The sequence below is a fragment of the Lycium barbarum genome, chromosome 6, assembly GCF_019175385.1.
Source record: "Lycium barbarum isolate Lr01 chromosome 6, ASM1917538v2, whole genome shotgun sequence".
Lineage (NCBI taxonomy): Eukaryota > Viridiplantae > Streptophyta > Magnoliopsida > Solanales > Solanaceae > Lycium > Lycium barbarum.
Genome location: NC_083342.1, coordinates 86,407,214 through 86,416,432, shown reverse-complemented (window position 1 = coordinate 86,416,432; position 9,219 = coordinate 86,407,214).

The following is a 9,219-nucleotide window of genomic DNA, read 5'->3' as shown; positions in this document are numbered from 1 at the left end:
ATAAACCAGAAATACTAGCTAGAACAGACTGCGAAGCTATAGTTAAATTCTATCAAAAGATAAATGATAAAAATAGCAGTAGAAGAAGATGGCTAAATTTTTTAGATACCATTTCAATTTATAATTTAAAATTTGAACATAAAATTTAAATTTCTTATCTAGATTTTTGTCTGTAAAATACTGACAAAGTGCATTTAGGGTGTCTACAAAATGACTAGAGTCTTTTTTGTTATGTGATATCCATAAATTGTCTACTAAACATGTCTGTTGTTTGTCTATTACATATTCTGGTAATACCTTAAAATTTAAATTAGATGGCGGAAAAATACTAAATTATTGGTTCCAAAATGTATTCTTTCCAAGGCGTGTGTGTCTAACGCAGATGTAGGTCTAAAATGAAGGTTACCTAATACTCTCTGTCTGTATGTGTCTTGGGTTGAGGCTATGCCTTTCCCCTTGTCTGTTGTCTGAGAACTGGAAGGTCTCATGCTGTTCAAATAAAAAATCAGTTAGAAGTAATCTTTAGTCTACTTAATTGGTCTGCTAAATTATTATCTTTTCAGAAAAATAAAGAGACCCCTAAAAACAAAGAAGTTGAAGAATAAATAGAACAATTGAAGAAGGTTGAAATAACACCTCAGAAAGAAAAAGTTCAAGTAATTAGGAAACCACAAAATGGAATTTCTTTCAGTTAGACCAAGAAACGAAGGAGGACCAGAAAGGCAAGGACAAGAGAGTCCCAGAGTAAGTTTTTCAGACAATAGAATAGGTACTAATCTTTTATCAAGAATTCTAAATAGGAGAAGACCAGAAGAAAACAATCAACAGCTAAGTGAGGTAATAGACGTAGATAGAGATATACAAATTTTCCAACAAAACCAATTAAAACTATTAAATCCGAAAACTTTATACAATATAGGACAGTTCTCAAGTACAGCACAATTATATAGATATTATAGAGAAGAACAATTATCAGCCATAGAATTAGACTTTATGTTACATAATAATGGTAGTTGTATGATTACAAGAGATGGAGTAATTTTCTTAAAAAATATTACTCATATACCAGTACAAGTTCTTAAGACTGAAACTAGGATCCGTCATAAGAAGATCCCTACCACAAACCGAATCAACCTGCAAAAGAAAAAAGATAGTTGTTGTAAAGAGTGTCAAGAAAATAATACATGTTGTAAAGATAAGCTAGAAATAAAAAATTTAACTCTAGAAGAAGAAGAAATTCTAAGAGAAGAGGATTCGTTAGAAAACGATTATACTTTAATAGATATAGAAACAGAGTTATATAATTTTAAAACAGGAATAGAGAGAATAGGAGTAATAAAGAATCAAAAAGACCTAGATAACATAATAAAAATACTAGATGAAATAGAAATTATAGGAGAAAAACCATTAAAACATTCAAAAAATAATAGGATTGTATGTAAACTAGATATAATAAATTCAGACTATATAATTAAAACAGCTTTGATTGAAGCAACAAATCAAGATGTATATATATATATATATATATATATATATGATTTAGGAGCTATGTGGAGGTTGGTTCGTGATAAGTTTGCGTTGATAATGATATATGTCTAGGTTGGGTATGATAGTCAGCATGATAAATGGTGCTCGGTAGTCAGCTCCGGGTACCCGTCATGGCCCACGATTCGGGTCGTGACAAAAGTGGTATTAAAGCAGTTCCGTCCTAGGATGTGTCTACGAGTCGTGTCCAGTGGATTCATGCTTATGGGTGTGAAGCGCGCCACACTTATAAGCGAGAGGCTGCGGGGCATTTAAGAATAATGATCATTTTTCTTCCTCATAGATCGTACGATAGAGCTGTGTTATAAGATTTCCTTTTCCCTAATTGTGCGCTATGATTTCAGCAATGCTGGTAAAGAGGACAGCAATAGCCGCTCAGAAAGGCAAGATTGCAGTGGAAAGGCGAGTTGAACAGGAGCCACTGGTACATATAAAAGAGGATGAGTCCCATAATGAGGCTCCATCTCACACCTCTCACACTCCGCCTTTATTAGAGGAGCATGAGGGGGCCTCAGCTCCAGCTCCAGCTCCAGCTCCAGCTCCTATACCTCTAGTTCCCCCACCGGGTGCTCCAAGTCAACAGATGACCGAGGCCATTCAGCTACTGACTCAGTTAGTTGCCGCCTAGGCTCAGCAGCAGAGTGCGGGTCCGGGTGATAGAGCCACTAGTGCCAGAGCTCATGATTTTATGAGTTTGAATCCACCGGAATTCTTCGGGTCAAAGCCGGATGAGGACCTGCAGGGTTTTATAGATGAGATGTTGAGGACACTAAGGATTATTCATGCTTCTGATACGGAGTCCGTGGAGTTGGCATCTTATAGGCTACGTGATGTGTCTATTCTTTGGTATAATAATTGGATTTCTTCAAGAAAGGAAAATGCAGCTCCCCCAGTTTGGAAAGATTTCGTAAATGCTTTCATCCGCTACTATTTGCCACCCGAGGTTCGAAGGGCCCGGGCTGACAGGTTTCTGAATCTAAAGCAAGGAAATATGAGTGCTCGAGAGTATAGTCTCTGTTTTAATTCATTGGCTAGATATTCTCCTACTATGGTAGCCGATATGGGAGATAGGGTGCATCGATTTGTGAGTGGTTTAGGGCCGCATTTGTTCAAAGATTGCTTGACAACTTCACTCCAGGTGGGGATGGACATCTCCCGTATTGAGGCCCACACCCAAAATCTAGAGGGGCAACAACAGCCGTAAAGGGGTGAGCACGATATTGATAGAGGGCAGAGCAAGAGGACCAGATCTGCGGGTGCTAGTAGTGAGTATAAAGGGGGTCAGCGGCAACAGTATTCCAGATATTCAGGCCAGTCCGTGACTAGTGCACCTCCTCTGTTTGCGAGCAGGAGATTTGACCGCCCCATTTATTCAGGACAGGGTCAGAGCTCGAGAGTTTCGGATTCCCAGATTGGAGGTGATCCCAGTCAGAGGAGACCACTGCTACCACGATGCACCCAGTATGGTAGATTTCATTCGGGTCTGTGTCACCGTGGCTCTGATGCATGTTATGCCTGTGGTCAGATTGGACATATGATGCGTGATTGTCCATCGATGGGTGGTAGAGTTGGGGCCCAGCCAACAGGATCAGCAGCCGTCTCTTCTTCTTCCGTGTGCCCCATAGGGCAGACTCCCCAAGCTTCAGCAGGCCGTGGTAGGGGCAGAGGGGTAGCATCCAGTTCAGGTGGCCCCACCCTCGTATTTATGCTTTAGCCGGATATCAGGATCTTGAGTCCTCCCTAGATGTGGTTACAGGTATATTATCTATATTCTCCCATGATGTTTATGCATTGATCGATCCGGGTTCTACGTTGTCCTATATCACTCCTTATATTGCTGGCCGTATTAGGGTGAAACCCAAGCCAACGAAACCTTTTGAGGTATCTACTCCGGTTGGTGATCTTGTAATAGCTAGATAAGTATATAAGAATTGTGTAATTGTGGGATGTAATCGCCAGACTATAGCTGATTCGGTTGAGCTGGAAATGTTAGATTTTGATGTGATTATGGGCATGGATTGGTTGGCCTCTTGTTATGCTAATGTGGATTGTAGAACAAAAATAGTTCGGTTCCAATTTCTGAGCGAACCAATGCTTGAATGGAAAGGTAATACAACGTCTCCTAGAGGTAGGTTTATTTCCTACCTTAAGGCAAGAAAGATGATCGCTAAAGGCTATATTTATCATCTAGTCGGAGTTCATGACCTCGAAGCAAAGCCGCCGACTTTTCAATCCGTCCCGATAGTAAATGAGTTTCCGGATGTATTTCCAGATAAATTTCCAAGTCTGGAACCGGAAATTGATTTTAACATTGATGTGCTGCCGGACACCGAACCCATATCTATACCTCCTTATAGAATGGCTCTTGCAGAATTGAAAGAGCTAAAGGCACAACTGAAAGATTTGCTTGAGAACGGATTTATTAGGCCTAGTTCATCACCATGGGGAGCACCTGTCTTGTTTGTAAGAAAGAAAGATGGCTCCCTACGAATGTACATTGATTATAGACAGTTGAACAAGGTAACAATCAAGAATGAATATCCACTTCCAAGAATCGATAATTTGTTCGATCAATTGCAAGGTGCCAAGTTGTTTTCAAAGATTCATCTGAGATCGGGATATCACCAAGTGAGAGTCAAGGAAGAAGACATTCTGAAAACGGCCTTCAGAACTAGATATGGTCATTATGAATTTCGGGTGATGTCATTTGGGTAGACTAATGCTTCGGCGGTGTTTATGAATTTGATGAATAATGTATTCAAGCCTTTCTTTGATCTGTTTCTGATCGTGTTCATTAATGATATCCTAGTATACTCTCGGACAGAAGCAGAGCACGCAGACCATTTGCGTATTGTCCTTGGGATTCTTCGGGCTCGTGAGTTGTAGCTGAATTCTGTAACTTTTCTGGGCCATATTATTTCAGCTGATGGTATTCGGGTAGATATTCAGAAAATTGAGGCTGTAAAGACTTGGCCAAGGCCTACAACACCTACAGAAGTTCATGGATTTTTAGGATTAGTAGGCTATTATAGGAGATCTGTGGAAGGATTTTCTTCTATTTCAGCACCATTAACGAAGCTAACTCAGAATTCAGCAAAAATTCAATGGACTGATGCTTGCAAGCGCAGTTTCCAAGAATTGAAAGATAGACTCACTTCAGCCTTAATCCTGACACTTCCAGAAGGACCAGATGGTTATGTTGTTTATTGTGATGCCTCTGGTGTTGGGTTAATGCAGCACGGTATGGTTATTGCCTGTGATTCCAGGCAGTTGAGAGAACATGAGAAGAACTACCCGACCCATGATCTTGAGTTAGCAGCGGTTATTCATGCTTTGAAGATATGGGGACATTATTTTTATGGTGTCCATGTAGACATTTACAAGATCATAAGAGTCTTCAATATATTTTCAAGAAAAAGGAGTTAAATCTTCGGCAGAGGCGATGGTTGGAGTTGTTAAAAGACTATGATGTGAGTATTCTATACCATCCCGGAAAGGAAAATGTGATGGCCGATGCTCTTAGCCGCAAATCCATGGGCAGTTTATGTGACATTCAGCCGGGGAAGAAATAATTAGTCCATGAACTCCATCATTTAGCTATCCTCGGAGTTCGTTTAATTGATTCAGGCAATGCGGGAATCGATATTCATAACCCAGTTTTTTCATCCTTAGACATAGAAGTGAAAAGGCCCCAATATGAAGATCCCCAGTTGAGTCACTATAGAGATGTACTTCCTCAGAAAGAAAAGTCCCTATTTGAGATTTCTGTAAATGGAGTTCTTAGGTATCGAGGCAGGTTGTGTGTGCTAGATGTGGCAGGACTACGTCGTCTGCTTTTGGAAGAAGCTCATTACTCCCGTTATTCCATTCACCCAAGAGAGACAAAGATGTATTATGATCTCAAGTTAATGTATTGGTGGGATGGAATGAAGAAGGATATTGCAGAATTTGTAGCTCAGTGTCTAAATTGCCAATAAGTGAAAATTGAGCATCAAAAGATAGGAGGGTTGTTACAAGCCATGGAAATTCCAATCTGGAAATGGGAAGTGATTAATATGGATTTTATTGTAGGTTTTCCTCATTCCCGACGCAAGTATGACTCCATATGGGTGATTGTTGACAGACTCACGAAATCAGCTCATTTTCTTCCAGTCAGAACCACATATTCTGCAGAAGATTATGCAAGGTTATATCTTAAGGAGATAGTGTGACTTCATGGTGTCCCGGTATCTATTATCACAGATAGAGGAGCATAATTTATTGCTAAATTCTGGAAGTCTTTTCAAGAAGGTTTGGGAACTCAAGTGAGGCTCAACATAACATTTCATCCACAGACTGACGGACAAGCTGAACACACTATTCCGACCTTGGAAGATATGTTGCGGGCATGTATGTTAGACTTCGGAGGTAATTGGGATGATCATTTACCACTTATTGAATTTTCCTATAACAACAGTTACCATTCCAGCATCCAGGTGGCCCCGTTTGAAGCTTTGTATGGAAGGAAGTGTAGGTCTCCAATTGGATGGTTCGAAGTCGGAGAGACACAATTAATAGGTCCAGAATTGATTCAGCAAGCGGTGGAAAAGATCAAGCTTATCAGAGGCCGATTGTTGACAGCCCAAAGTCACCAAAAATCTTATGCGGATAACCGCCGACGAGACTTGGAATTCCAAATCAATGATTGGGTGTTCTTGAAAGTGTCACCGATGAAAGGCGTAATGAGATTCGGCAAGAAGGGCAAGCTTAGTCCCCGATATATTGGACCTTATAAGATTGCACGCAAAGTGGGTGTTACATCCCGTATTTTCGTGCGTTAAGTTTCATCGTAGGTTAGTCACATAAGCTCAAAGGACAGGATTATGTTTGAAGTTATAAGTGTTTATGTTATGTTCAACAAGTGATAAGTAAGTGTCGTGAAGGTTGGAGGTTAAACGAATTGGAAAAAAATAAATAAGTTTTGTCAAGTTTGGGTTGTTGAACAAGTTATACAGATTGTATGGAGTTTTGATCAAATCCAAGTATGCAAATAAAGAGATTGGTGTATAAAAGTTTGAGGTCTCGAAATAATTTCCGCGGATGAACAGTACACGGTGAACAGTAAGGCGGTGAACAGTAACTCGGTGTGAACAGTAAAAATCAGAAAATTTAAAAACAAAAATCTGATTTTTTTCACTCATTTTTTCTACCACCTTCTCTCCCTAAATTCTCTCTAAACCTCTCCAAACCCTTTCCTAGCCTATCTCTAAGGTTCCTAAGACAAATCAAAGGGAAAACAATCCAATCATTCATCAAAGTGTTGGAAACCCCAAAGAATAACAAGTCTATGATGTCGTTATGCTATTAAGGATTGTTGTGAGCTAAACCACAGTTGGATTATGAGTCCTAGCTGCTTCTTAAGGTATGTATAACATGTTATTGGTTGTTCTTAAGATTAATTCCATGCGGGTGAAGTTGTTTGAAGCAAAACACCACAAGATAGCATTGAAATAGCCTAAGATATGGCTACTGTTTCGTTGGGCTATTTTGAGGTGATAAATATGATTTGTGATGGCTGGAAATTATGGAATACAACATGATTCTGATATGGTCTCTGTTGTTATTTGTATATATATGATTATCAAGTGAATTGGTGAAAGCTATGAATCTTCTTTATTAGTATTGATTCAAGCTTATTTACGGAGGGAAAGTTACTAAATGAGCGTATAATGATTTATGGGTCGAGAAATTGGGTAAAACATCATGTGGGATGTTTATGGAATATTTTGGTATTGATAATATTGTTGTTGATGTTGGTATTGTTGTTGTTGTTGTTGGTTGCTGGATTGTGATTTCAGGCTAGGCATATAAACAGGGGAGATGCTGCCCGAATTTCGGCAGAATCTAAAAGGATTTTAATTCAAGATTTGAGACAAGTGTATGATGACGAGCCTAATAATAGTATGAATGGTTTTATATGTAGATTGCGAGTCAGGAGATAAGTTGGAAAGTCAAGAAGCAAGATTCCAGGTATGTTAAGGTTAAACCTTTCTTTCAAAAGGCATGATTCCTATGTTATGATTCCCTATATGATATCCATAAGATTCTTACTCATAGAAATGCCAGAAGTCTATAATTCTCAGAATTCTTATGATGACTCCAATTCTAGAGATTTCCAAAGTCCAAGTTCTAGATGTTTCCATGACATGATTGGGCGTGCTAGGTAATTCTTGCTTGCATTCATGATAAGTGATCTCATCTTATGTTAGTGATCATCCAAAGAGAGGCATGATAGTAATGATGATTATGACAGTGATGATGATTATTGTTACACCTTGGAAATTTCCAATCTCGTACAGAAAATAGACTAACGAAGGATACAAGTATACGATGTTTTAATCAGAAGGGAATGACGTTTGACGACCCTAAGTAAGATTTCAAAGGAAATGGGAATAAGAGGTAGGTTATGAGCCCAACGACTATTTATAGGTTCTGAAAATGTGAAAAGTTGTAGATTTGCACTTTGGTCTCGTCGATGAAATACGAACCGTAAAGTGGTATACGGCCCGTAAACTGCCTTGTCGTCTTTCAACATTCCAAAACTTCAACTTTCTACCAAAGACTTGAATGGTTAAATAAGACTTGAAATACGGACCGTAAACTGAAATACGGCCCGTAAACTGAAATACGGCCCGTAAACTGAGTTCGTAAATCACCATGTCCTCAGCCTACCTTTCTGGTTCTGTTATGCTTAAATACGCCCATGAGATACGGCCCGTATTCTAGAATACGGACCGTAAACCGATTTTACGACCACTGTGCACTTTCAACTACTGTTCATTTCGAATCAGATTTCAAGTTTTAAATAAGAGACCCAAGTTCATTTATTTCATTTTCATTTTTCATTCTCCACAACTCAAGACTTCTCTAGAAACTTCCACACATTTCATATACAAGAACTCATGAGAAATTGATGATTAACTTCATCAAATCAACAAAACCAAGTGTGGGAAACTCATCAAAGTTCGTCCAAGTTAAGAAATTTTAAGAGAAGTAAACTAGGGTTTTGGTGCAAGAAGAGTAATACCACTCAAGTCTTGTTCCTACAACATCTAAGGTAAGTTTTATGGAATTTAAATATTATTTAGGGAATGGAAGAGTTGAAACACTTGGATTATAGAAGGATGTAAGAAATGGGTTATGAAAGTGTGAATAGTAGCATTGTTGAGTAAAGGTTTGAATTGAGCCATGATCATTGATAATTTGTGATTATAAAAATGTTATGAATGACATTTAGAACATGGAATAAGTATCCTATGTGAGAAAAATGCAACAATGAACCATGGCCATGATTATGGAGAAATTGAAGACAAATTGTGAAATACGGATATTGTAAACGAATGATGAGTGTTGTCTATCATATCGAGAATGTTGTTATGAACGTTTAAGAGTTGATATAGAATATGGGAAGAGTTGTATAAACGAAGGAAATGCTGTCCAATTTTCTCTAACGTTAGTAAGCCGTTCTTATAATTGTTGGCTAATGTCGATACGAATTCTCTTGAAGGTAGAACGTATACACTAAAGGAGAACAAGCAAGCGATAGATTAGTAAACGACAAAGGTATGTAAGGCTTATCCCTTCTTTCAAAGGCATGAATCTTTCAAGCTTTCCATGATCCTCCTATATGATGGA